This window comes from Ursus arctos, unplaced genomic scaffold, assembly GCF_023065955.2.
Source record: "Ursus arctos isolate Adak ecotype North America unplaced genomic scaffold, UrsArc2.0 scaffold_1, whole genome shotgun sequence".
NCBI classification, from domain to species: domain Eukaryota; kingdom Metazoa; phylum Chordata; class Mammalia; order Carnivora; family Ursidae; genus Ursus; species Ursus arctos.
In genome coordinates, this window is record NW_026622763.1 from 26314680 (window position 1) to 26342332 (window position 27653).

At 37.3% G+C, this 27653-nt stretch overlaps 1 protein-coding gene across 4 annotated transcripts in view; it reads left to right on the forward strand.

The window, feature by feature from the left end:
* The first annotated feature begins 7775 nt into the window (after nt 1–7775).
* The window catches only part of KYNU (kynureninase), a 124527-nt gene continuing 104649 nt past the window's right edge, over nt 7776–27653 (forward strand). Inside the window, exons 1-2 of one of the 4 annotated variants that reach the window (XM_026510056.4) lie at nt 7776–8442; nt 25088–25128. The gene's annotated coding sequence lies outside the window, so the exon portion shown is untranslated. Of the gene's footprint in view, nt 8443–24557; nt 24724–24755; nt 25129–27653 lie in introns of those variants that run through there. The other 3 variants (XM_026510057.4, XM_026510058.4, XM_044388230.3) reach the window with 3 other exon arrangements.

Here is a 27653-nt window from a genome sequence, read left to right on the forward strand (position 1 = left end):
GCACTAGTGGGAAAAATATTTTTATCATGAGTAGTTTTCTTTTTCCTATTAAAATTTTCAGGGAAAAATGGTAAAAAAAAAAAGATAGTGTATTGAATTGTCATTATTATCTACATATTTTTCTTGCTTTAAAAGTCAAAATTGTATTCATAAGCGTTGCAAGTACAATTTTTTTAAATTTTATAATTAATTTTTGTCTAAAATGCATTCATTTCTTCACAACTAGCCTAAAATCTCCAGGGTGTAGAGGAAAGAAATTAATGACAGTTACTCCAGTCCAAGGATATCACTTTCTATAGAAATAATTCTAAATCTTGGGTTACTTCAGTCCTTTTCTGTGAAATTGCACATTAACCCTGGCTGATTGCAATGGGTAAAAATCATCAATATTTCACTTCTTCCCACCTCTAAAAAGCTAAAACCTGACGGGGTAAGTTAAAATTTAAACCACGATGTGGTATTAAATTCAGTTTTGGCAGTTAGTAGATATTTTTTATCCTACAACAACAGATGTGACTAAAAGAATTGATCTTGTTGACATGGTTACCCTTGTATGGCTAGAAATCAATATTAACAATATCATCTACCATTGCACATTCTGGCAAGGAAATTTTTGCCATTCATAAAGTCAGGCTGAGCTTGCTTTCCATTGTAGTGTCACAGCCTACTTCTGATGGAAAACATTTTTATCTGCAATTGGCTAAGTCGTTTATCTTAGTGAGACAGCACATGCAGCAGACAGCATCAGCAAGTAGATAAAAGAAAACTGCCATCATTAATTATCCTGAGGGCTGGAATTGGGGTCCCTGAGCTTCCAGTAGCCAACTCACAAAGAGGGTAATAAAACTTGTGATTCAAACATAATTAGGTGCCATATATTGTTAATGTCTTTTTAGTCACCTCTTTAAATGCAGGATCAACTCTAAGTCTATGTGAAGCTGATTAGTATCCAACCAAATGTTGCAGTGTTTAATGTGGATTTACTATTGGCATTGCAGTTGAGCTTCCTGACAAATTTCATGACAATCATTCATGTGTTATGGGTAACTGTATCCCGGATCTACACAAACCAATAAAGTGGAAGACTGAAACAATACTCCAGGTAGTTTTTCTCCCACATTTTGATTGATTAAAATTTCAAGAGAAAATTTCAAAGAAACACCAAGTTTCCATTTAAAAATATTTTTCCTGTAAAGGTCATCTAAAATGCAATTGTCCATTAGCACCATCATTTTGACAAATAGGACATAATTTCAGAACGTCTAATCGAACAATTACAATTATACGAAAAATTTGTTGCACCTTTGTCCCTGATATAAGATATACAAATCTTGCTGACCCTTGTGACTATTTAAATATTAATTTAGCACTTATGCATTTAGCTATTGACCCTTATATTTTCTGTTGTAGACTTTATAGTTTTTAAATGCATTTCTACATATGCTTGTCTATATTTAATGCAGAAGTTTCTGCCTGGACTCTGATTTTTCTATTTGATGAGTTCTACAGCGTTTTGCTATGCTAGTCTTTATATTTACACTCATTCATCTCTTTAATATTTTCAGTTTGTTTAGCATTGAGCTTTAATTTTGCAGATAATCTTTTTCTCTAAAATTATACCAGCATTTCTCCTAAAATTTACCAGAAGTTTTATAAATTGGATCATCTGTTTTTATCTTATGCAGTGAAAATCTACCCCACTCCCACTCAGAGAATTTCTTAACTACCTAAATCAATGATCAAAATGCACGTACATGTTACAAATGCTTCCACCACCCACCCCTGCCCCACTAGATTAAATTTCAAATATTTTGGAATATGTAAGTTTGGTTCAGGTAGAACGTCTGAATTTACTTAAAAAAAGTAAAATTTACAAATCATTCAGGGATGTATATGATTTATAAAAACGCTCACTATTTACCTGTCACGGAGGAGTATTCATATCTGTGTGTGTGTGTGTGTGTGTGTGTGTGTGTGTGTGTGTGTTAAGTGATCAGTGAGTGGATCTGGGGGAGTTTGTTGGCTTGGCATGATCATGGAAAAGCCATGTTTCACCATACATGGAGGAAAATAATGAAAAACTTTCTATGTATCTTTTGTTCCTATTTCTTTCCCTCATTTTGCCATTGACTTAAAAATGTAGACTAGATTTGGTGATGTTGTTTGCCAATTTCAGCAAAGATGTTGGTGTTTGCCTTCTCCTGTAAAGTGTACATACCTGTACAAACACAAAATAACTCGAGCACATTGAAATTTTCTTCCTGGCTGTGAGTAGTGTGTGTGTGTGTGTGTGTGTGTGTGTGTGTGTGTGTGTGTAAACTATTTAGGTTTCATACATAATTGGAAAGGCAACAGTATGGGAACACTGGATAAATTGAAGCGGAAGACAGAGAATGAAGGAGGATACTTATAAAGAGGCTTCTCCATTTCATGATTTCCCCTATATTCACCCTTCTCATAAATCAAGCATTATATAAGTTGAAAAAAAAAAAGCATCATAAATGTCTTAAAAATGCACTAACAACAGCTCCATACAGGTTTTCAAGGGAAACAGTGGTGGTTTGGAGTTTTTGGGTTTTTTTTCTTTTGACATTTGAGGTCAGCATCAAGTATAACCACAAGTTCCCATAACAATTCTTCAGTGTCCTTACTAAGTGACAGGATTCTGATAAGGGCAGCACCCAACTGACTCAGTGTAGCAAGTATCGTACTTTTGACTCATACGCATGGCCTCTTGCTTTTATGTTGCCATCTGCAGAAAAATAAATCATCATAAAGTTGACTGAGTGTGTCCTATATTCATCTGCTTGACTGTGTTTGATGTAATTGACTGACAACAATAAAAGAGAATTAGAGAAAAGAGGCATCAGTACTGTCAAGTGGGTGTCACATGACCCACGACTTCCAAAGGATGGTCAGGATATGGATGGCCTGAGAGGAAAGAAGCCATCCAAGGAGAACAGAAACAGCACAGAAAGAGCATGACAGCATGGCGTCTGTGTCTGTGTGGGGAGCGTGCTGCACGTGTCAGAAGAGAAGAGAGGAAGGGTATTTTGCGCAGTTAAAAGGTTAGTCTGATTGAAATAGATAGTTCAGTTGTTAACTAATAGGAGATGATTTTAAAACTGTAGACTTCAGTGAAGTTATTGGATACTGTAATTTGGGTTTATTTTCCTATCACATTTGACATCTCAGCATAGTAGCACTTGTAGCACACTGAGGAAAACCTAATTATCTTGAAGAGAGCATTCTGTATAATCTGTGGTTTTCATGTTTTTTTTTCCTCCTCTGTTTACCAGACTATGAGACTATTAGAAAATCAGTGTCCAGTCAGACCAGGACACTCTATAGACAGCAGAATCCTATGTGTTTTTGAAATATTGTATAAAGAGGGGCACCAGGGTGGCTCAGTTGGTTAAGTGTCTGCCTTTGGCTTAGGTCATGATCTCAGGGTCCTGGGATTGAGCCTTGCATTGGGTTCCTTGCTCAGCGGGGAGCCTGCTTCTCCCTCTCTCTCTACCTGCTGCTCCCCCTGCTTGTGCTCTGTCTGTCAAATAAATAAATAAAATCTTTAAAAAAAACAAAAAATAAAGTAAATAAAATAAAATATTGTATAAAGAAAATGTAGAAAATGTCTGAAACTATATCTGCTAAGACAGCCAAATACATGTTACTCTAAATATTTATAAACCATGAACTACAACATCCACACATTTTTTAATTAGTAAAGAACAAATGGAAATCGTCAGCCAGAGTTTTTCTGATGGTCTGATCAGATGTGTTGCCTGTGCATCTCCCCCTTGACTCAAGAGTCTTATTACACCTCAAATAGTTCTTCACATTTTCTTGTTCATTCCTCCAATCACTTTTGAAGTTTTAGCTCTGCTTTTCCAACTTTAGTGCTCTTGTATGCATGATCTTGCTGTTGGGGTAGCAGTCTTTTGAATTGAGAGAAGGGTTTTTTTACACTTCTCTTGGATGATTTTGTGAATAGAGTCAATCTAAACAGAAAAAAAGTAAAAGCCTATATGCCACTTATCTATGTTGATTTATATATTTATTTTTAATTTAATTTATTTTTTAAAAGATTTTATTATTTATCTGACAGAGTGAGCGAGAGAGAGAGCAAACACTGGTTGGGAGGAGAGGCAGAAGGAGAGGGAGAAGCAGAGTCCCTGCTGAGCATGGAGCCCAACATGGGACTGGATCCCAGGACCCTCAGATCATGACCTGAGCCGAAGGCAGACACTTAACCTAGTAAGCCACCCAAGCACCCCATGTTGATGTTTTTTTCTTACCTTTGAATTATCCTAATGTTAGAAACTTGAATACTTTAAACTTTGTCTTGCAAGTAGGTGCTCCAGGCATAGTACTTAATCAGTGTAAGATGGCAGAATATGCCAGAGCAAAATATGCCACTTTGGCATAAGGATTATTTTGAGCTGAAGGCAACTGAGAAGAAGCAGATGCAAGAAAAGTCTACCCCTTCACCAAACAGGCATCTGTCTAAAAACTGGACATAAATTTACAAAGCTGTTCTTCCTCCCCTCCCTACCAGGAAGGACAAAAGTTAATCAGTGGAGACAACTTTAAAGATTTATTTATTTATATTAGAGAGAGAAAGAAAGCATGAGCAGGAGGGGCAGGGGGCGAGGGGGAGAGAGTCATAAGGAGACTCCATGCTGAGCCTGGAGCGTGATGCGGGGCTTGATATTTTGACCCTGAGATCAAGAGCTTGAGCGGAAACCAAGAGTTGGACGCTGAACCAACTGTGCCACCCCTAGTGGAGACAAGTTTCGACTCTATCAGCCTGGAGACAGCAACCAAGGAATATACAGAATAAACTTTACTAACTAGCCTTGATCTATCATTAGTTTTCCCATGTATTTGCCTTTCTACAATTGGCTGCCTCTTGAGACTTAAGGTTCTTTTCTTTTGTCTTGTCACTTTTCTAAGTATTATTCCTTTATTAAGATACTACAAAAGCCCAGTTCTAACAAAATCTCTGAGTTACCCATCTCTGGGTACTCCCAAGTGCCACATGGACCTCCGAAACTTTTAAGAGACTTCTGTTTCTTTTTCTCTTATTAATCTGGCTTGGGCCAGTCTAATTTATGAGCCCTCAGCAGGAAAACCTAAGATTAGTAGAGAAAGAGATTTTTCCTCCCCTACGTCATTTAATTCCAAAATCCTGTGGATCTCTCAGCAAATCTTTATGGCTATGTAATTTCATTTCATGCCTAGACGTAATATTCAGTATAAGAACCTTGAGTGCCAGCTATACAATGCTGAGAAAATCCTTTGTGCATCCAGCCTCCCCATATGGTATAGCTCTAAAGATGGATAGCAGCAACAAACTTAGTGAGTCCATGTGCAGAGACTGAAATGGGAATGACAGATAGCATGACACACAGAAGAAACAGTCAATTAATCAGTCAACATTGATGCATGGTGTTCCTACTTCGGTCCATGCCAGGCATTACAGGAGGGGTTGACAGAGGCCTTGCCTGAGAAGGTCTGACTTGGAGACCAAATATTTCTTCCAGTATTTCTAAATATTTTCTCAATATTCCCAAGTTCCCATATTTATTAAATTATTAATTTTTAAGAGCAACCGGTGGCATTAAAAAGAGTTAAATATGAATGTTTTGTGGAATCATTAAATGTTTAGGGAAAATTTTTTGTGGTAGGACTTCTGTAGCAAGATTTCTGAAATAAACATGAAAGGTATAGTATAAAGCAGGAACCGATGTAGCAGAGAAGCTGAAGACAGACTCACGGTGGCATATTCTGGAAAGAGTGAGATTTCACTTAAGAGAAGCTATCACCGAGACAGAGCCTGAAGTAGCAGAAGACCATCTGTTCAGCCATCAGAAATGCCATGATTTACTCAGCGTGAGGGCCACAATTCAAGGGACAAAGAACAAAATGTGTTGAAAAAAAGTTCGGCAAGTAAAATGGCTTTGAAATCGTGTTTCTTACTGACGGTCTGTTGACATTCTGCACGTAATAGGTGTCCAAAGAATGCAAGAGAATTATTGTCTGGTCAGAATAAAATATGTCTCTTTAAAAGCTACATTAAGGCTTTTATCTCCTGAATATGTTCTGACTTTGGAGATCTAGAATGATCAATTTCTATCACTGGTAGAGAGCCATACTCTGAATATTGAGTTTAAGATCTATCATTTGCTTGAGCTGTATTATAGTAGCTTAATTTTTAAAACAACACTGCTGAAATCGTTTTCATACAGGAGCTAGATAATAGATTGTAATACAGATTAGAAGAAAATGCAGCACATTTCTTCAGGGTACAAAGCAGGTGCAGTTATGTCTGTGCGTATGCATCTGATGCTTATGTATTTTAAATGTAAATTGTTTTCTTTTAAGAGAAAAATACTATATTGAATATTGATGCAAAGGAATTATATATTTGTGTTTTATTTTCCTGAGTTGTAAAACTCATTTTCTACCTCTAATGAGAGTCCATGAAATATTCCACAATGTTTGCAACAAATCTGGCTTTTAAGGAACAGATTTATATAAACTATACCTGGGATTTTTCTGTGTCTATATGCAGTTTCTTTCTTTGTACCATTTTATAGAGGGTTATTATAATTTTATCTATAGACATGTTTAAGTATGTTTTGAGTAGTATGGGAAAAATCAAAATTTGAAATTGAACAAAGAATTCAAGATGAGTTATCAAGACAAATAATTTTCAAATAATGAATTTTAGAAGGTAAAATACTCCTGCAAAATCTTCACTATATACAGCACATATCTGAACAATTTCAAGTTGTGACCTAGTAATCAAAACCTTTCCATAGGACTGCCTACAATTATCATCATTAAGAATAGTGTAGATATTATATATAACAAACATCGAAGAGGCCTTCTTTGAAACTAATGGCCAATATTACTATAACTCAGAAGTACGTACATGAACAACTTCATAATAAAGAGGAAGCTCAATGGTATAAGAAAAAGTTGACTTCAATCTCAGTTTGAAGTTAAAGCATAAATTGGGACCACAGTGAGCATCTGTAATTACAGATGTACGTGTTCTTTTTCTGAAGCATTTCTGAAGAAGGTAAATGAGGCATGATGGTATACTTTTTCATTGGTTATATTTTCAATACCTCCTTTGTAATGAGCCTAAGGTGGCTTGGGAGAAGAAAGACATAAATCTCTAAATGGAGATACCAGAATGGTCTCTCTATGCAATGATGAGCAAAAAAATAGTTGAATTCATCAGGGTAGCATAACTATGAAAAACAGAAAGACCATGTATTAGTATTGTTTATAAAGAGCTTGAACTCCACAAAAATGAAGTAAAAATGTGATAACTCAAAAGAGAGCCTGAAAATAATGACAGAGTGCATGTTTCTACCATCCTACCCTCTTAATTCCAATCGTATCCTCAACTACTGCTCCTGAATGAAGTACTACTGAGTAGACTGGTTAAGGTCTCAGACTGCTGGGTAGGGAGACAAAAATTAAGCATGTAGTACTATCTAAACTCTAGGTTCTGACTAGCTGTTCCAATACTATTCAAAGCTGGTTTGAAGTGTGGTGACAATAGGCTTCTTTCCCTCTGTAATGCATCACATCTATTCTCCTAATAAAATCATAGGCCTAGAGACCTTTGGAGGCAGGCCCTGTCCTGATAAGCTTACCACATGGGTGAGCCAAACGGAATGCATCCTTTCCACAGATAAGCAGTTCTGAAAAACAGAAAACTAGGAAGTGGTTGAAGCAAAACAGTAACTCATGCTGAAGTTTCTCCGCATGAAAGCATGAGGACATAAAGGCAGAACCCCCGCTCCCCAAACCTAACCCCAAACTGGAATCTGGGGGAAAAAAAAAGAAAAGTAAAGAAAAGAAAAAAGAAAAGAAAGAAAAGAAAAGAAAAGAAAAGAAAAGAAAAGAAAAGAGAAGAGAAGAGAAAAGAAAAGAAAAGAAAATGTACACAGAAAGTTTACTTTCTCTTAGCCAGACAGATGCCTCGGGACCAAGTCTGGAGAGTTCTGGGATGAGAAATCAATACTGAGAATCCTGGAGAAGACTCCATCTGCACCAACCCATTGACTGCTGAGAAGGCTTGGAGTTCTTTGGAGTTCCGTGGCCCTGGGAGACATGTTAGAACGTTATACCAGAAGACACTCTTTAATCTGCATTTTGGAGAATAGCAAATTTTTCAATGAAAGAGACTATGAAGCAGAAAGCATTCTTGACGGCACTTCAACAGAGGACAGACATTGCCAGCTCGGACGTCACCAATGCCTGGTTGTGGGCATCTAAGCACTTCCTGCCATTTGCATCCCTCAAGTTACCGCGATAGTGTGATCTGATTTATAAAGGCAAACAAAGCCAGGAACAGATACACGCTTAAGGAAATTCAGCACCTAGAGACCAGAAGAGTGGTGAAAAAACTCCAAACAGGTAGGTTGTTCTAGTGAATTTGAATTTGGATTTGAATTTGCATCTAGCTTTGAAATTGAATCTGGAGGAAACCGATGACAACTGCTACAGAAACAAAAAGGGGGGCGCCTGGGTGGCGCAGTCGTTAAGCGTCTGCCTTCAGCTCAGGGCGTGATCCCAGTGTTCTGGGCCCCACATCAGGCTTCTCCGCTGGGAGCCTGCTTCTTCCTGTCCCACTCCCCCTGTCTGTGTTCCCTCTCTCGCTGGCTGTCTCTCTCTCTGTCAAATAAATAAATAAATAAGTAAGTAAATATTTTTTTAAAAAAAGAAAGAAACAAAAAGGGACCTTGAGATTAATTCAGTTAACAATAAGGCTTTCAGGTACAAAAATATATAATTCTCAAATTTAAAAATTAGAAGTGAGGAAGTAAGTGGTGATTGTTAAAATTAGGCTAGTGTCCCATAATCTTAAAATGGTGAAAATGCAAAGAAATTGACAAGGGACTTGTAATGTGTATCCAGGAAGTCTGCCATGTGAAATATAGAAGTTAAAGAAAAAGAAAATGAAAGAGGTTGGGGAGAGGCTGTAAGTACTGAAATGACAGAGAATTTCCCACACCAATGCACATATGGATACACACACACACACACACACACACACACACACAAATCCATTCTGGAATGCTTTGGCAGAACTTCTGTATTCTAAATTTTTTTTTTTTTTAATTAACAAGCTTCCAGACAAAAAGAACAAATTATTTGCAACCACCCATTGACCCCTCTGTTTCCCAAAGCAACAATCATAGTTCTGGTAATCCAATTTGTAAGGAGCACTTCCATCTCCCATAGGAGCCAAACTTGTTAGTCTCTTTTTTCACCCAGGTCCAGAGCTTTGTAGGTCTATAAATTCAGTCTTTTTCCTTCTTTCTTTCTTTCTTTCTTTCTTTCTTTCTTTCTTTCTTTCTTTCTTTCTTTTTCTTTCTTTCTTTCTTTTCTTTCTTTCTTTCTTTCTTTCTTTCTTTCTTTCTTTCTTTCTCTTCCTTCCTTCCTTTCTAATTTTATTTATTTATTTATTTATTTATTTATTTATGAGAGAGAAGGAGAGAGAGAGAACATAAACAGGGGGAGAGGCAGAGGGTGAGAGATAGAGAATCTCAAGCAGGCTCCACACTCAGTGCAGAGACTGACTCAGGGCTTGATCTCAGGGCCCTGAGATCACGACCTAAACTGAAATCTAGAGTGGGACGCATAACAGACTGAGCCACCCAGGTGCCCCTCTTTTTTTGTTTTATCTATTTCTTATCCGCAGAAATATTTTTCATTTCTTTTGATACCAGCTATGATTATTTTATTTTTCTCTTTTATTATATTATCTATTATTAGTTGGGGGGGCCTATATTACATGGAAATCTTCTCTCTCTCTCTTTTATACATACACACACTTTATTTTATTCCCTTTATTACTAATCTCAATCCCATTCCACTGTAAGCACCTATTCTTTCATTCATAATTTGCGTTCTTCCCAAACCACTCTCCATGACTTATTTACATTACTGTGGATTTTTGAATAATACATAGCCTATTTTGGTGTGTTTTATGCTCATAAATTGCATTATGCAATACATCTCATTATGTAATACATCTCAGGAAAATGTCTTGATTCTGGTTTTTACTGAACATTTTACTTTTGGTATCTAGCTATGTCGATGTACACAAATCTAGTTCTTTCTACTGTTAGATAATATTCCATCATATGTGTCGCACACATTTTCCTTAATTTCTTTTCCTTGACGGCATTCCTGAATCCTTGCCCTGAAAAGCATGCTGAAGATGGATTGTGTCACACCTTTCTTTCTGTCAGTGTGGGAGGATTTCTACGAGAAATAGACCTAATTTCCAGTTGCACAGGGAGAGATGTATCTTTACCGCTGGGGATGATTGGATGTCTGGTTTTGACTCAGTCAAGGTAAGGGCAGTGGAATTTCTATTGTTTTGTTTAGGGTTTGAAACTGCCCTGACAACATGCAAGGTTAGCTTCTTTACTGATAGTTTGCCGCTGGCCTAACTATTTGGATGAGCCTGACTTGACTATTTACCAAGCCACTGAGAGCTTTTGGAACAAGCTCTCCCAAAGATAAATTCGTCATGCAGATCTTAACAGCTCAAGTCAGAGAATCAGCCCACTCCCAGGGCACAGAGATTAGGCCCATGTGAGTTCAAACTGTGGATATTTTTCAGATCTCTGCATTGGGTAAATAAAAGTCTGAAGTGGGTATATTTTTGGGGTCTGGTGAGTTAGTTCAAATATCTGAACTGGGAAAAACAGTACAGATCTATCCCTAAGAGTGGAATTGCTGATTCATAGAGTATATTTCTGTTTCATTTCAATAAATTGCAGAAAGTTCTCCTTATTGGTTTTACTAGACCAAAATGTCCAAGACTTTCTACTTTTCCTCCAACTGTGGGTGCTGTCTGAAATTTTTAATTTCTATCAACATGATTGCTGCATAAAGGTATGGTAGCATGACTTTAATGTGCACTTCTCTGATTCCTAAAGTGTTTATATATCTCTTTGAAAATGTATGGAGTCCCTTTGTGAATTACATATTTTAATCCTTTGCCCATTTTTTATTGTTTTCTGTCTTTTTTTCATGAGGAATTCCTTAAATATCCTTGATATTAATCTTTATCTACTTTTAATCTCTGCTACTCTTCTGTTAGCCGAATTCAATTCCCTCTCTTATAAAGTAGAAATAGTAATGGTCCCTATAGCTCCTTTTTTCCCTCTAAAGATAAAATGAGATACTACATATAAAATACTAGTACAGCATTTAATATTTGGTGAGAATTCAGTTCATATTAGGTATCTATTAAGCTTTTTCAAATTGAGCTAATAGTTTGATGGACCTAGATACATATATAAACTTAGATTTAAATTTAATTTTAATCTATGTTTAAATTGAATGATTTCTTCTGTATTATATTTAATCCAGGACCAAAGTCTCAAGCTAGACACAGGAAGTTTAGAATGTACACTATGGTGACAGATGAAGGAGATGCAGCTGGGAAGTCAGAAGCCATTACTCTGCACTTGAACTCACATTAGCCTGGCACTCCAGCCTGTGTGGGAAGCACACTCTGCCCTTAAAGCTGACCTGCATTTCTGCAGCAAGCACCTGACCTGCTGATGAGGGAGGGATCCACACTCTCTTCATTTGGGCACAGTTTTATCCATTGAATCCATATATTTGTATTTTCAAAAGTGCAACACTTTCATCACCATTACTCTTGCCTCTAGTGTGTGATTTATCATCCAACATGTCAAAATATTTCGAAAAAGGTATCATGAAATACAAAGTCTAAATTGTGTCTGATTTCTATATGAAGAAGAATAAACCTAGAAGGGAAAGAATAAAATACACTAGAATGTCTTGATAGGAAATAGAATCATTCATAAAGTCATGAGGCAAAATATTTGTATTTTAGATATTTGTATTATAGATATTGGCAAACAGAGATAGATATGGAAAACAATGGGTCAATTGAAATGCTCTTATATGTGTGTGAAGTTTTCGCTCAGTAGAAACTTTTCCTTTTAGTTACTAAACAAATTCTCTAAACATTGAAAATATTTCAGAAGTTCTCAGGAAATGATCATTAAAGTAAGCTGCTAGTGTTTGATAAATTCCCACCCTCGTTTCCTTTCTTGGCTCTTTCAATCAATACCTCTGTTCTTGGCCAGATTCCTTACCAGCAAGGAGTTCTGGGGAGCGTTTTATACTCACTTATCTAAATCAGATCAGTATAAAATGCATGCTGTCCTAAATTGTATATGTTCAGCCTAGATTAATAAAAATAATTCATCCCTTCAAATTAGTTCCTGGAGTACTATGTTAAGTGGATGGAAGATCACATCTAGGCACAGAGGAAAAGAGTACAATGTGAATTCCATTACCAGAGACAGCCACAGGCAAGGGAGAAAGGGTGTAGCTTCAAGCTTCTTTGGAAACTTCTTTGACTTTCCTAAGCAAAATCATCATCACCTCTTCCTAATTCCACAGGATGTACTTTCAGAATGCTTTGAATAATTTAATTATAATCATGTTCTCTGGAGATCTAATAGATCACATGTAAATATGAAATAACTACTTTTTTTGAAAGCTTTCAGACCAGCTATTGACTTTTATTACATTAATCAGTAAATTTCATTTAATAATCAAGTAAATTACAAAATATTATAGACTTAGGGATTGTGCATATGTTCAAGCTTTCCAAACTGAGCTGACCCTCATGTAATTCAATGAGCAATACAAGTGTACTTTTATGGCATTTGGATTATTAAGAAGCTCTTACTAGATAACACACTGTTCGGTAAACCATATGCCAATATGTTCAAGTCCCACAAATGTGATAGGGAGTGTTCTTTTTATTGTACTGTGCTGTAATTGTACCATAATCGAGATGTAGAACATAAGAAGCAGTAGTAATAGATGCACTAGTCATATCTCATAAGTCATGAGTGAAGAGATGTGTTTTTATGAGTGACAAAAGGAAAGGCTATGAGATAGGAAGAGAGGCGGTAAAGGAGAATGAGGATAGAGACTAAACTGAGATTTGCACTGTTAAAGAAATGCTAGGAACAAGAGCAGTCAGTGTAGAGGCTGTCAGCAGAGAAGGCAGTTTGGATTTTCCTAATTGGCAAATCATTAGAGCTTTGCCCAAGACGAGGCTCAGTAATTGAGTAGAAGTGGAAGTAAGACTTAAGGATAGCTTGCCGTTAATAAGAAACATTAATGGCATTACTAGGGAAGCGTAGGTGGCTCAGTCATTAAACATTGGACTCGATTTTGGCTCAGGTCATGATCTCAGGGTCATGGGAATCAAGCCCCGTGTATGACTCGGTGCTAGGTGTGGATCCTGCTTAAGGATCCTCGCTCTCCCTCTGCTCCTCCCTCCCCCATGCACGTGTGTGCACACACTCACTCTCTCTTTCTCTCAAAAAAAAAAAAAAAAAGGCTTTACTACTCTGCTCTTCTCTTTGAAGTCAAGAGAACAATCCTTAGAAAATGGAGAAGAAAACTCTCTCTTTACTAAAACAGGTAATAGCTATAATTCCAAACCAGAAATTATGAAGAATAGCTGCTGAACACAGTAACGTTTCAGACCTAAGAAGTCTGGGTGCAGTGAGTACACTCATACCTCATATCAGCCCTAGACAGAGTTCTCCCAAGGCAGGTGTCAGAGTTCTATGGGACACAATAAAGAATACCTTACCCAGAGCAGTAATTCTGGACAACTGGATAGACTGAGGATCAATCTCTAAACTCCATTCCACTCTAAGTATTGGAAAGAAACGTAAGACAGGAAGAGAGAGTACATAGATCAGCCATGGTCATAAGAAGTCACAGTCAGTACAATAGTGTGGAGGAAAGTGCAACAGCAATTGGCTTTACACACCATAAGATCTAGCTAAATCATCTCACAACACAGAAACCTTTGTCTCCTGGACCTACACTCTAAGCCATGCTGATTTATTGCTTCAACGACAACTAAAAGGATTGGACCACACTGGTAGATAAATCCCCTAGACCTCCTGGGGACCTGTTATGCTTCTGAGCTACAGGAGACTTTAATTCTCTTGAAACAGAATCAGTCAGTTAAATAAAATATCATGGGAAGCATTATAAAACAGATAATAAAATCTGACTGGAGTGTAAATGAAGGCCACAAAGTTAAAGAGGAAAACTTGAAGCAATTTTTGGGAAAGTACAATCAATAGGGAAAAGAACGTTGCAAACAGAAGAAAGTAACTGTATAAGGGAAAACAGAGAGGTGGATGAGAGAGTAAGGGCAGTCAAATTTTCATAGTTAAGTTTAGCATGGCTAGCCTATAACACACATGGGGGAAAAGGGCCAAAATGAGAATCCCAGGTAGACACAGGCCAAGTCACAAAGAGCCCTTGGTAAGTCATGACAGGTAGTGATGGTGGAAACAGGATGGAAGGAATGAATAGGTAGGAGTTAGTCAAAGCGAGGGCTTCACGCTTTCTGTAAAGCCCCAATAGGATGATGATCTTATGATTTTCGTAGTCACACAGATAAAAGAAAATTAGGAAATAATTCCTCTTCATATTTCTTCCCGCTGATGATTTTTGTTCTGTATTAGTGTCTTTTAATTTGAATTTTAGAGTCTCCTACTTAGCTTCTATGGTGTTAGTAAAACATTAACCTACTATTGCATTCATTCTGTGTTAGGGCAGTGAGTCCAAAAGTTCATTCCTGCAACCACAATACAAATACAGGGGTCTTATACGGGATGAATTCGTAATTAGTAATAATTACAAGGAATTATCTTTGTTCTGTGTCTGATAATTGAAAGTTACAAGTCGGACAATATATAAACTGTCCTATTGGAAGTAGGTCCTACGTAAACTGAATAAGAGATGTAGCTAATCTACAAACTAAGTACGCCCTGGCTGGCTTGGATACCACAGCAAACATCTAGACCTTGAAGCCCTTTTGTCATGTAGAATAGCTTGGGGATCCTCTGATCAACACAGGGAAGGCTGTGAAGATCTGGCTTTTTCCAAAGCTTTTTGAAGTCTTCGTAAAATGAAGGATCATGAGGATGAATATTTTAAACAAATGTTCTAGAGAATACAATATCGTAGTCAACAGGTATGGATAAGTGGATTACAGAACAGCAATTAAGCCCAGCCAAAACGAGAGAGGAGGAATTTGTATGGGAGCAAGAATCACAATTATGTATCTATCTACCTATCTGTTTGTTTATCCATTATCATTTAACCAGTGTTATGGAATTTATGGTATGTGTTAAAATGCAATAGGCCACATATAGATGAAAAATAAATAAGTAAAGTGATTGATCCAGTGGATAAGTTATTGTACAGTAACTACAGAAGAAAGTTAGAACCCAATGATGCCAACCCAAGGTCCCCCAAGGACAGTAAAGGTAGAGCAAAAAATTGATTTTATTCTCCCTAGCACCCAAAGCAAAGAGTAGCACCATTCTGCATAATTTAGACCTGAATATTTCTTCTATGATTTCTCAGAGCAGAATCACCTTTTGAAGTAGAATATATATAAAGTAAAATTCATGCTTCTGCTTTTTTTACTTCCTCTTCCCCCAATTCACGCTAAAGCAGAAAGTCAAATTGGAGTTCTGTAAGAGTTAAATTCACTCAGAGCCAAAAGCAGTAGGGTTCAAGTGTACAGCTTGGGATAAAATCTGACCTTCTTGAAAAGCCACCCAGATGCCAACTGATTTACCGCGTTCCTTGAAATGTCAATGGTACCTGAGCAGATTCATCCTCAGAATGCCTTCTCTTGCTCCAAAAGTATGTGTGCATGTAGTGGGGTGAGAAGGATATACTACTTATCACCCCCTCCCTGAGTTCTTACTTCTACAAATTTATTTCGTTTTATAGACTATCTCACTCCACTAGAAATCATCTCTTTACCCCATCAAGTCATACTGTGCTAAACACCAACTCTAGTATTTTATTTCCACCAAGGGTCACATGGACACAAGAATTGTGGCTGGCATTTTAGGTAGAAGAAGATGTACAATGCAGGACAGTAACAGACACAATCACCAGGCTTCTTTGTCCCTGTCATCATTTTTTTTACTTGCCCATCACTTTCCACCTGCAAGAATCTTAACATAGCTTCCAGTTTAAAATGGTAAACAAAGTTTGCTTTCTGTCTGTCCCATCCCAACTTAGCTATACTAACGTTACAGAATGAGCTGTTTGAGAGTAAATTTGCGGTGTTTGTTTGACCTTTTTGCCTCTGCGCTCAAAGTATTGAGAGGGCAAAAACTGGCCTCAATCTCTTAAAGATGTTAAATCATTTTCTGGTCACTAGTTCGACTTTTCTTGCCTCATTCAGAGGGAAATGGTAGCGTCTAGTTGAAATACTTCAGGTGTTTGTCCTTTGAAAAACTGGGTAGATGCCTTCTTATTTAGGGAATAAGGTAAGCATTCTCTTGTGTTGAAGATACATATACTTCTATACATAAACACATACACATATTTACTTATTATATATACATATTTGTGTATGTAAATATATTTATGCGCCTATTCATATATTTAGATATTAAACTACAATTTTCATTTTAATTATTAAATTTAAATTAAATATTAAAATGTTAAAATAATATTTTAAGCATTAAAAATTAAAATTAAATCAGTAAGAATTGGGCAAATCCTAAAATTCAGAACAAACCAAAATAATAAATTGAACTGTATTTTATAGATGTAATAAAACCACTCTGAATGGGGAAAAGCTAGAACCAATCTAAATAACTTTTTTGGTACTATGTGCCTGGAGGCATTGATACCTGGTAGCAATAAGCTTATCTACAGACCAGATTTGGTTTCTTAATTGTCCCCTCTAAAAAGAACCAAAGCCCCTTGGAAGAATGACTGATTGCAGGGCTGATGCAAGATTAGCCTGGGAACATCTTGTGCTAGAAAGTAAGCAAGTGCTCAAAAACAAAATGATGGTGACATGTCAAAAGGACAAGAACCAAGTTGAAGGAGCTCCCACTGGCTAATGTGGGACAATTTGAGCTCCAAAATTATCATCCCCAATGATGGGAAAAACTGACCTCATGTGCTTCCTAATGAGATTCCCTGAGAAGGTCTTAATGTCATTAATGGAGCATTCTTGCCCAAAATTCTGAACCTAGATCAAATTATGTGGAAACAGCAGATAATCTTAAAATGAGGAATATTCTATAGCATAACTATTCTCTGCACTTCAAAAGTATTAGTGTTTTATATGATAAAGACAACCAACGTGCATATGGAAAGATGCTGAACATCACTAATCAACAGAGAAATGCACGTAAAAATGGAGGTTCCTCAAGAAATTAGAAATAGAACTACCATATGATCCAGCAATACTATTTCTGGGTATATATCCAAAAGAATTGAAAGCAGAGTCTTGAAGAGATATTCACACACCACGTTTATAATAGCATATTCACAATAGTCAAAAGAAGTAACCCAATATCCGTTAGTAGATGAATGGATAAACAAAATATAATGTAGACATACAAGAGAATATTATTCAGCCACACAAAAAAAGGAAATCCTGTCACAGGTTACAACATAGATGAAGCTTGAGGACATTATGCTACATAAAATAAGCCAGTCAAAAAAAGAATACTATATGATTCCACTTAAGTATCTAAAGTAGTCAAATTCGTAACAGGAAGTAGAATGGTGATGGACAGGGGTTTGGGAGCGGTGGGAAGGGGAGTTGTTCAATTAGTATAGAGTTTAAAGATTACAAGATGAAAAAGTTTTGGAGACTAGTTCAACAACAATATGAATATACTTAACACTACTGAACTGTACACTTAGAATAGGTTAAGATGGTAAATTTTGTGTTATGCGCTTTTTCACACACAAATAAACACAAAAAATGAAAAACAAAAAGGTATAAAGACAGGCAGAAAAAAAACTGTTGAAGAAAGGTCGCAGTTAAATTCACTGCATAATCTTGGATTTGAGGCTGTACTTCGAAAGACAGTTAAGAGGGACGTTATCATGCGCAATTGGAACAAAATGGAATAAGGTTTGTTTCTTAGATAACAGTATTTTATTGATGTTGAATTTCCTGATATTGATAACTACGGTGAGATTATGTAAATGAATATCCTTGTTCTTGGGAAGTCACACTTAGGAAGTTTTAGTGATAAGGGGATATAATATTTCAATTTAGTCTTAAATGGTTCAAGAAAAGACACAGGCATATGTGTGTTGGAAGTGTGTGGGTATGTTTATGAGAGAGAAAAAAACCAAATGTATCAAAATGTGAAATTGGTGAATCTTGGTAAAGATATACAAAATTCTTTGTAGTATTTTTGCAACTTTTCTGTAGGAGTGAAATTATTTCAAAATAAAAATTAAAAATATGAAATCAATAAAATATGGTAAATTGATACATCTTCAAAGTTTTACAATTTAACATTTCATAAATCATCATACATAAACAAACCAAATAGATCTAATTAGTTACATACAGTATCAAATAACCCACTAGCAAGCCTGTATATATGGATTGTGTGAAAACTCTTTGTACCTAGCTCTGACTCTTATAATCTGCTTTTTATTTAAATACAGAGAAAAAATTAAATTAATTTGTTAATTGCAGTTCTTCATGTAAGATATCAGGCATTTGGGCAAATTGACATGCAAACACATATTAATAGAGAGCTATTAAAATTCCCTTGCCAGGACACACCTTAAATACCTTTGTGAATTTAACAGTGAAGGAGAAATTCTGATGTAGGAAAAAGTGAATGGGTTACAGGAATTTTAGTTTCTAAACAAATTTTAATCACCAACTGGCAGAACAGCGTTTGTTTATAATAAGCTCTTATATTTTTCTCAGAAAAACTGAAAATACTATGTAAAGAGGTTGGGAAAGTCCCTGCCCCTTACTGGGAAATTTTTCTAATAGAATATATACTTCACAGGAAGGAGAAAATAGATTATTTGAATATAGCCTAGTGATTTATTGGCACATTAATTTGTTTTGCTTTCCTTGCTATAGAAATGGGGGAGGGGAAGGAGGAGAGGGAGGGAAAGAGATGGAGGGAAGGCAAGGGGAGAGGGACTGGGGAGAGATGAGTGATGGAGAGTTGGAAGAAAGGCAGTCAGGGACTGCCTTCCCCCACCCAAGAGGAAACCACCCTTAAAAGATTTTACACCACCCAGGAAGGAGCCGCCATCTTTGACATCTGTGACAAAAACCTGATTGGATGGCAGGGGCTTGGATGCAGGGCTAATCAGATTAAAACAGCCTGCCAACAAGCCCATAAAAACCCCTGGATTTAAACACCAAACTGACAACCCTCTTGGGGCCCCTCCCTGTTTGGGAGCTTTGTACTATCACTCAATAATACCTTGCTTTGCTGCCCACCACTCTCTCTGGTCTACCTCTTCATTCTTCGAAGTGATGTGACCAAGAACCACCAAAGGAAAAGAAATCTTTTCTTGCAAATGAAGGCAAGAGGGAGGGGGAGAGAAGGAGAGGTAAAGGTAGGGAAGGGAGGAATAAGGGAGAAAGAAAGGGGAGGAGAAAGAGCAGAGGAGAATTTTAAGTGTGTGTGTGTTCTGTTCTTTATATTTTTCTCTACCCATATAAATAACATTCTGCCTTCCGTGGCTTCAGAATAGAAATTGGTGAGAACATCCTGACATGGCTTTTAAAAAAGAATATATTATGTTATATTGGTTACCCCCAAGAGGAAGGGGAAAGAGTATTTGGGTGGGCAGGGAGGTGGAGTGGGGAAAAAGAGGCAGAAGAGACAAGAGAGAAGGAAGCTAATAGGTTCATCTCAGGGTATTTTGTTGTGCTTAAAATATCCGGGAAAGGAGAGTCCCAATAACAACTCAGATTAAATCTCCCTCTACAGAAGTGATGATTGAGGTCCTAAAACATTGTTATTTAATTTGCGAAATAGATTAATTAGAAAGTTTCTGTATATTGTAGGGAAGAAAAATAATTCTTCATCTATTCTTCTGAGTTTACAGGTGGGACCCCATAATAAAAGACAGATTAACAAGAGAAAAACAAGTTTGTTAACATGAATGCCTTCTGTATACACGGAAGGTACCCAGGGAAAATGAGCAACTCCCATAGGTGGTTTAGATTCAGACTTACTCAGACTTTAAATACCATCTTAAAAGGAAAAGGAGATGAGAGATGTAGGCCTCTTAAAGGGGAGTAAATGAGTATTAGGAAAGATGAATGGGCCCTTACAAGTATAGGTAAGAGATGCGATCATGACCAAGTTGGTCTGGGTGTGGTGTTGACTTCTAGTCCCCTCCCTGTGACAAGAGTCAATCATCCTGGTTGAGGGAACTCCCAGGGAGGGGATTGATAACTGAATTCCTTTGGAAGGATCTGTCTTCAGGCTGATTGGGGAGCTCAGATCTTTTCCCCTTTGCTGTTTACATTCCTGCAGCTCAAGATAATCCATACATGACAGCGACATATGGTGGCAAGTTCTGAATTCCTGCAGTCATATTTTGGAGGGGCGCATTCTGCTATCCTTCCATGCCCAAATTTGTGACTGCAGCTTCTTATCAGTTCTTCCCCAACTTGCTCCCTGAGGTTGAGGTTTTCTTTCACTTCTCAGAACACTTTTGTTAAGAGTAAGACCGGGATTGGCCACCGAGCAGCTCTGTATTCAATCTCATCACCCATTTCTACTCATGGAACATTTAGCATTAGAGTGTCATAGATGGATGTGTAGCCTAGGATTCTTACACAAACAAGTGGCTGCACTGAATTTAATTCGGTAAATAATACAGCAAACACCCACTGAAGTCTACTATTTGCCTGGCACTGGTTTAGCTATGGTAGATAAGCCCAGAAAAACAAGGGAAATGTAAGGATTACCCCTGAAGTGGGAGAGTGAGGTTCTTGTTGCACAGAGTCCAAGAATGAATCTCGTGGACAAAGGAGAGTGAGTAAAGCGATTTAAGTTTATTAAGCAAGGACACAGACAAAAAGCTCTCAGGAGTGAGAGGGAGGGGGTCTCGACAGGGTTGCCAATGTGGGCCTCCACTGGCAGTCTTTCATTTAGAACTGACTAGGGAACTCATGGCCTTATCATTCTTGTGATGTTTAGTTTGAGTAAGGACTGGTGATGACATCTTTAATGGCTTACTTCTTTTTTAGGGCCTGGTTATTCTTTGTTGGGGACAGGTGATTATCGTAAAAAAGACACTCCCCCCACAGGCCTAGGGCAGGGTGGTCTGGTTTTTTCCCTAATCTCTGGTTTCCTTGCATTTCCACATTTTTGGGATTTTTGTGAGCCTGATCAAGGATTCCCCTATCTACTTTTCCCTACCTAGCCCCACCTGTCCTTTACTCACCCCTAGGAAGAAAAGAACTTCCCTTATATCCCTAATCATCAATTTTGTGGGAAGAAACTGAATCATTTTGATAAAAATGTAACTAATTTAACAGATATTTGTTTAGCTCCATTTTATGGACAAGGTGCTAAGGAGGGTAAAATCAAAGTCTTTACCTTTTAGATATTTGTCATGTTATAGGCAAAATGATATATATGGAAATTAATAGACAACTGAATTAATACAACAGTTTATCCTGGCAACAACATATTTCTTCTTCTTCTTCTTTCCAAAAAAGAAGAAATGGAAGCTCAATCTATTCTCTTTTCCCTCCACAGGGGGCACGTAAGTGGCACTTATTTTCATCACTCCCACCAAGGCTTGATATTTCACAATTCCTTTATATTTTTAGGGCAGGATATCCCTGGCATTTAGCTTTGTGCCTGATGCAAAGAATATGCTTAATACTTTTTTTTTTTTAATGAATGAAGTGTCAAAAACAGGATAATAGACCCATAATGTAGTCACTTAAGCTAAGCCCCACATCACCAAACTGAGACTTAATTATAGTTTTGTTCCCCTCCCCCCAAAATGGAATCTTAAACCACTCAAACAGGAAGTATCTGATCAGCAGTAATTAGGTAATCCAGCTGAAAACCCATGCCATGCCCGAAGGGAACGTGACCCTGCCATAACTAATCTGATTTTTTATTTAATCTAGCCTAATATTTTTGCTCCAGCTTCCTTCTTTCTATGAGTCTTTCATTTTGTACAGCTCCTAGGAGCCCCTTTCTCGCTGCTAAATTCAGTGCTGCCAGATTTGTGAACTGTTGAATAAAGCCAGTTAAGATCTTTAAAATTTACTTGGTTGAATTTTGCTTTTTAGCAGAAGGTAACAAATTAAAAAAGAGATTTACAAAACATAAGGAATAGGAATGTAGCCTAGAGCTCTAAGCAAGTTCTTTAACAGTGGTGTTAAAAAGGCAAAATTCAACTGAGTAAATTTGAAGAGCTGATTAGATTTATTAAAGGATTCATGAATTGGGCAGCATCTCATCTAGCAAGTAGTGGGGAGCTGTAGTGGTTCTAACAATGGAGTTTTTATAGGAAGGAGGGCGGCCCAAGAAAGTTACTAGCAAAAGAAAGGATTGTTTCAGGCAAGACCACCTTCCTATATGGGGAAGGGCAGGGGATCTTATCACAGGGCAGATTCATATTTTGATAGAATGCCTTCTAACACTACTATCAGAGATTTTAGAAAAACTAATGTGCAAATAAGACCTTGATAGGTCAATCTGTAGCTCTATTTCTATCTCTGTATTCGCAGTCAGTAGTGAAAGGAGTGTGATTCTTCACCGAAAATGACACATACTCCAGGCCAGGCTCACTTCCTGGATATAAGAATCAATCTTCCAAAGTTCTTACAGCCCAAGAAATAAATAAAACAGAAAAAAAAAATGTGCAAATTTTGAGACACCCAGACCTGATTCAAAGTTTTACTCTTTCAACTTAATAAAATAAGGATATATGACTCACTTTGTAGGAGTATCGTAAAAGTAGGATTGATGAAATGAAATATATTTTTTCTTTGTTCAATGACTTGTATTAAATTAATTTCATGTGTTTTATTCCCCTCTTTGGAGAATGGAAGGTAATACTTTTTTCTAATTAATTTGGGGGGAAGAAAAAAGAATGTGTCACTTATGGACTTATGTGTCTTATTACTCTAGCTTTCTACATGCATTGCTTTGTATTTTAGTAATTTTCTGAGAAAGGCAATTTAGGTCCATTTGATAGATGGCATACTGAGCTTCAAAGAGGGTTAGGCAAATTGTCCCACGTTATACAGTGAACATATGGTAGAGATGATTAAATCAAATAATGCTTTAGCTGGTATGTTTTGGATGCTCAAAAAAGCATAGGCATGCATACAAAAGGGTTCAATTATTCAGGCCCAGTCTCTATCTTTATTTTTTTTTTCATTTTTAAAAACTTTAGGGGTGCCTCGGTGGCTCAGTCATTAAGCGTCTGCCTTTAGCTCAGGTCATGATCTCAGGGTCCTGGGATCCAGCCCTCATCGGGCTCCCAGCTCAGCAGAAAGCCTGCTTTTCCCTCATCCACTCCCCCTGCTTGTGTTCCCTCTCTCCCTGTGTCTCTCTCTGTCAAAAAAATAAAATGTTAAAAAAAAAAAAAACCATTAATCTCAGTATAGTTAACATATAGTGTTATATTAGTTTCAGGTGTACAATATAGTGATTCAACAGTTCTCTACATTACTCAGTGCTCATCGTGGTATGTACTCTTAATCCCCTTCACCTATTGCACCCATCCCCCCACCACCTGCCCTCTGCTAACCATCAGTTTGTTCTCTACAGTTAAGAGTGTTTTGGGGGCTCCTGGGTGGCTCAGTCCAACTCTTGATCTCAGATCAGGTCTTGATCTCAGGGTTGAGAGTTCAAGCCCTGTGTTGAGCTCCATACTGGGTGTGGAGTCCACTTTAAAAAAAAAAAAATGTGTTTTTGGTTTGTCTCCTTTTTTCTCCCCCCCCCCTTTTTTTTAGAGATAAGAGTGTGCATTCGATGGGGTGGGGGGTTTGGGGGCTTAGAAGCAGAGGGAGAGAGAGAATCTTAAGATGGCTCTCTGCCCAGTGCAGAGGCCAACACAGGGCTCCATCTCATGGCCCTGAGATCATGACCACAGCCAAAATCAAGATTCGAATGCTTAACTGATGAGCCATTCAGGCACCATGATTTGTTTTGTTCCTTTAATTGCACGTACGAGTGAGATCATAGGGTATTCGTCTTTCTCTGACTGGTTATTGTACTTCACATTATATTCTCTAGATCCATCCATGTTGTTACAAACCAGTTGCTATCTTTAGTCTTCTTTCTGAAACTTTACTCTTTGATTTTATACTTAAAAGGATATTTACCCAAACACCTGAGCTCAGGGACAAGCATAAAAAGATAACAGAGGTGGAACAATAGAGAGATGATAGGCTTAAAGGAATAATTTGCGTTTATTAAGTTTTCCAGGCTACTTTCCACTTGATCTTCAAACTCTTTCTTCCTTGTCCTGTTAAATGACTAAATTGATAATTTAGAAATTTTTTAAATGTACCTATTGGGCAATAAACTATATTCTAGAGTTGAGAACCTATTTTAAAACTGTTGGCTAAAATATTCATTTGTTAAACATCAAACGGCCTGTAGACTAGGAACTCACACTGCATTTGACTGCTGGGCACAGCCTCAAAATCCAAGTTTCCTTTATTCCCAGAATTGGGAAAGAACTTCTCTCCTGTCCTTAGTGTATTCCAGAGCCCAAAGCAAGAAGAAATGCAAATTTGGAAATGAGCTCCTGAGCAAACTCATTAGTTCAGCTTACACACAAACAAAGGTACTGTATTTAGTCGGTAGGATCCTTATAGGATATAGCTCACGTGCCCAAAGTTTAAGCAGTTGGAAGGCAAGGTGTGTTTAGAGTCTAAAGGGCAGAGCTGCTTAGGGGGACAGCGCGCTGAAGGAGCCCTACCTGTTTGAACTAGACTAAGAGCAGCATTTTGCTTAGATGTTTGTCAGTGACCGGAGATTCACTCTCAGTTTAGAAAGAGGAGAGGAACTAAAGTTAGCTCACAAATTCCCCTCAGGGTGGAGTCTGAGCATAAGTGCCCTGAACTTCTCCCCCTGAGTCCTGACCTATAAGTTTTCAAGGAAATCTTGAGAGGTTTTTTTTTTTTCTCTCTTTCTTTCTTTTTTAATAGGAGACTGGGAGCTGTGAACCCCATCGTTGGAATCCTAGCTGGTAAGCGGAGATGCTGATAATACACTCCGTACACAAATATATAGTCAGTGATTTTTCCAAAGGAAAATTCTCTCTGCTAGAATCCTTGTTATAATGTTTTAGAGGTTTCTTCTGCCAATTTCTTCTCTTTTTGTTTCTCCAAATTATCTTCATAGAAACAGCACGATCCTGTAATGTGCAACCCCCCACACTTTAAAATGTTGGGTGAAATAGAGCTCCTCACCAGTGTCCTGCTGTCACTAGTACTACGCGATTCATTTAGTACAAGGTGATTACGTTTGACTAATTGAAGTTAATTCTGTAGTTACTTGGGTTTAAATGTTAAGATTAGATAAAAATTCAGATCTTTTAAAAAAAGTATTAGGTCTTATGTTTTCTGATAATTCTAGTTGTCTTACGGTGCCATTAGTCATATTCAGTATTTATTTGGAGAAGTGAAAATGTCTATTTCATAAGCAGGGTTTCTTCCCTTTCATTTTACGAAATATTTGCCTAAGAATGGAGAGTTGGTACACTTTTATTTCATAGCAAAAAAAAAAAAAAAGTTTTTTTCTTTCCTGCTTTTATTTTGAGGAGGGTGGGGTTTTTTTTAGGGGTAACGTTAGAGCAAATGCGTTGATCTTACTAATGGGATATGCTCAGTATGTAATTCATATGATCATTGACATGAAACATGCAGTTGCAGCAGTGAACAGTGATACATTTAGAGAATACTGCTCTGTGCACCTGTATTAAATAACATTTTCTTTCTCACTTAAAAGCTTTGCTCTTTCTTTATAATTTGCTTTGCCAGCTTCTAAACTTTGAACTCATGTGTAATTTGCTAATTTCAAGCACGAAACTTGAAACTGTGTGAAGATTAACCAGTGAGTATTCACAGTCATTTAACTATTTAACCTTAGACGCAGAGGTGACTGGAAGGTCCTGAATTTCATGATTCCGTGAAAACAATCATTTTTTATAAAAGTTTTAGCTTTAAAGTTATAGCTGCCTAATAAAATTGACAGAACACAATTTACAAAATTTCAAAAGCTAAATTGAGGGTAAAATGGCAATTTCCATCACAAGGTATTACTATTAGAAGATATTATGAACATATCTTTTATCTCTGTATAAAGGAATTTACCTAATTAATTTCATTTGATCCTAACCATGAATCTCTGAAGAAAGTAGAACTTAAGTTAGTTTTATATAACATTGCAGCACAGAGAAGTTAGGTGACTTGACTAAGAACAAATGTGTATATATACCCACCTTCTTAATGAAATCAAAATTAAATACACGAAATATAAAATTCGGAGTTTTTTAACTTGAATTGATTTTTTTTTTATTCCAGTAAGAGCATGTCAATTTATTTGCAAATGGTAAACCTAGAGGAGGCACAAAATTGTGGCTTGTGAAGCACTAATTGCCTTAGCTGGTGAGTGCAGAATGAAGCAGCAACTATTCCTAGTAAATAAATACTTCCTTGGAGCGAGGCACTCCGGTATTGTGCGCCCTGAGGATTGTATTCACTTCTGGTGTTGGCAGTGCATTTGGGCAGGTGAGACCAGGTGTGTTCTCCCTGAAAGCCTAATTCACCAGCAGGTATTTCACTCTCTGTGCAGGTGAGTTTGTGACATTTGGGCTGTAACAGGCCCAGAAGAGGGACCAGCCTCTTTAACCTCTGCCTGGCTGGGATTAGACTAGAAGGTTTGATTAAAAAGAGTAGATGGATTTTTCTGCTGTAGTTTGCAGGTGGAGTAAAGGCTGAAAAAAAGAATGAAGTTAGGGGAAAAAGAGAATGAGCCAAAGAAACATTTTTCAAAAATCATAAAGTAAGATAAAAGGAAAAATAAAGAGCGGCAGGAATTCTGCTCTTTGCGTTCTACCCACACGCTATGCCAACATGGCTGACACCGTTCCTCAGGTGAAGTGCAGTCCCAAACAGTGGACTCTATTATTATCCTTCTCTCACCTTTTAGTTTCTAATCTCTTGATTCCAGAGTTTGGTCTGGAAGTAGAAGAAAATTATTCTGACCCCTCAGATTGTTACAAGGATTAAATAAGAAGCAAATATAAGAAGGCTAATGAGTTAATATGAATATCTTATTTTATATTTTAAGGTTTTATTTATTTATTTGAGAGAGAGAATGAGTGCAGGGAGGGTCAGAGGAAGAAGCAGACTCCCCGCTGAGCAGGGAGCCTGATACGGGACTGGATCCTGGGACTCCAGAATCTTGACCTGAGCCAAAGGCAGCCGCTTAACCAACTGAGCCACCCCAGTGCCCCCGGATAACTTTTGTTAAATAAAGTTGGATTTTACTGGGAATATGATGGTAGCAAACTAATCTGTATGCTTAAGTAAGCTGTTCAGAGTTTACAGTCAAGCCCAGTGAACCCTCAAAGTTCTGACTCTCCAAAGAAATCCCTAGATAATAAGGCAAGATCTTCTGATTCTTAGTCTCATTGAAAATGTTTTTCTAATTAATTTCCATGTGGTTGGAATGAGAATGGCATCCCTCTAGGAATAGTCGTTAATATTG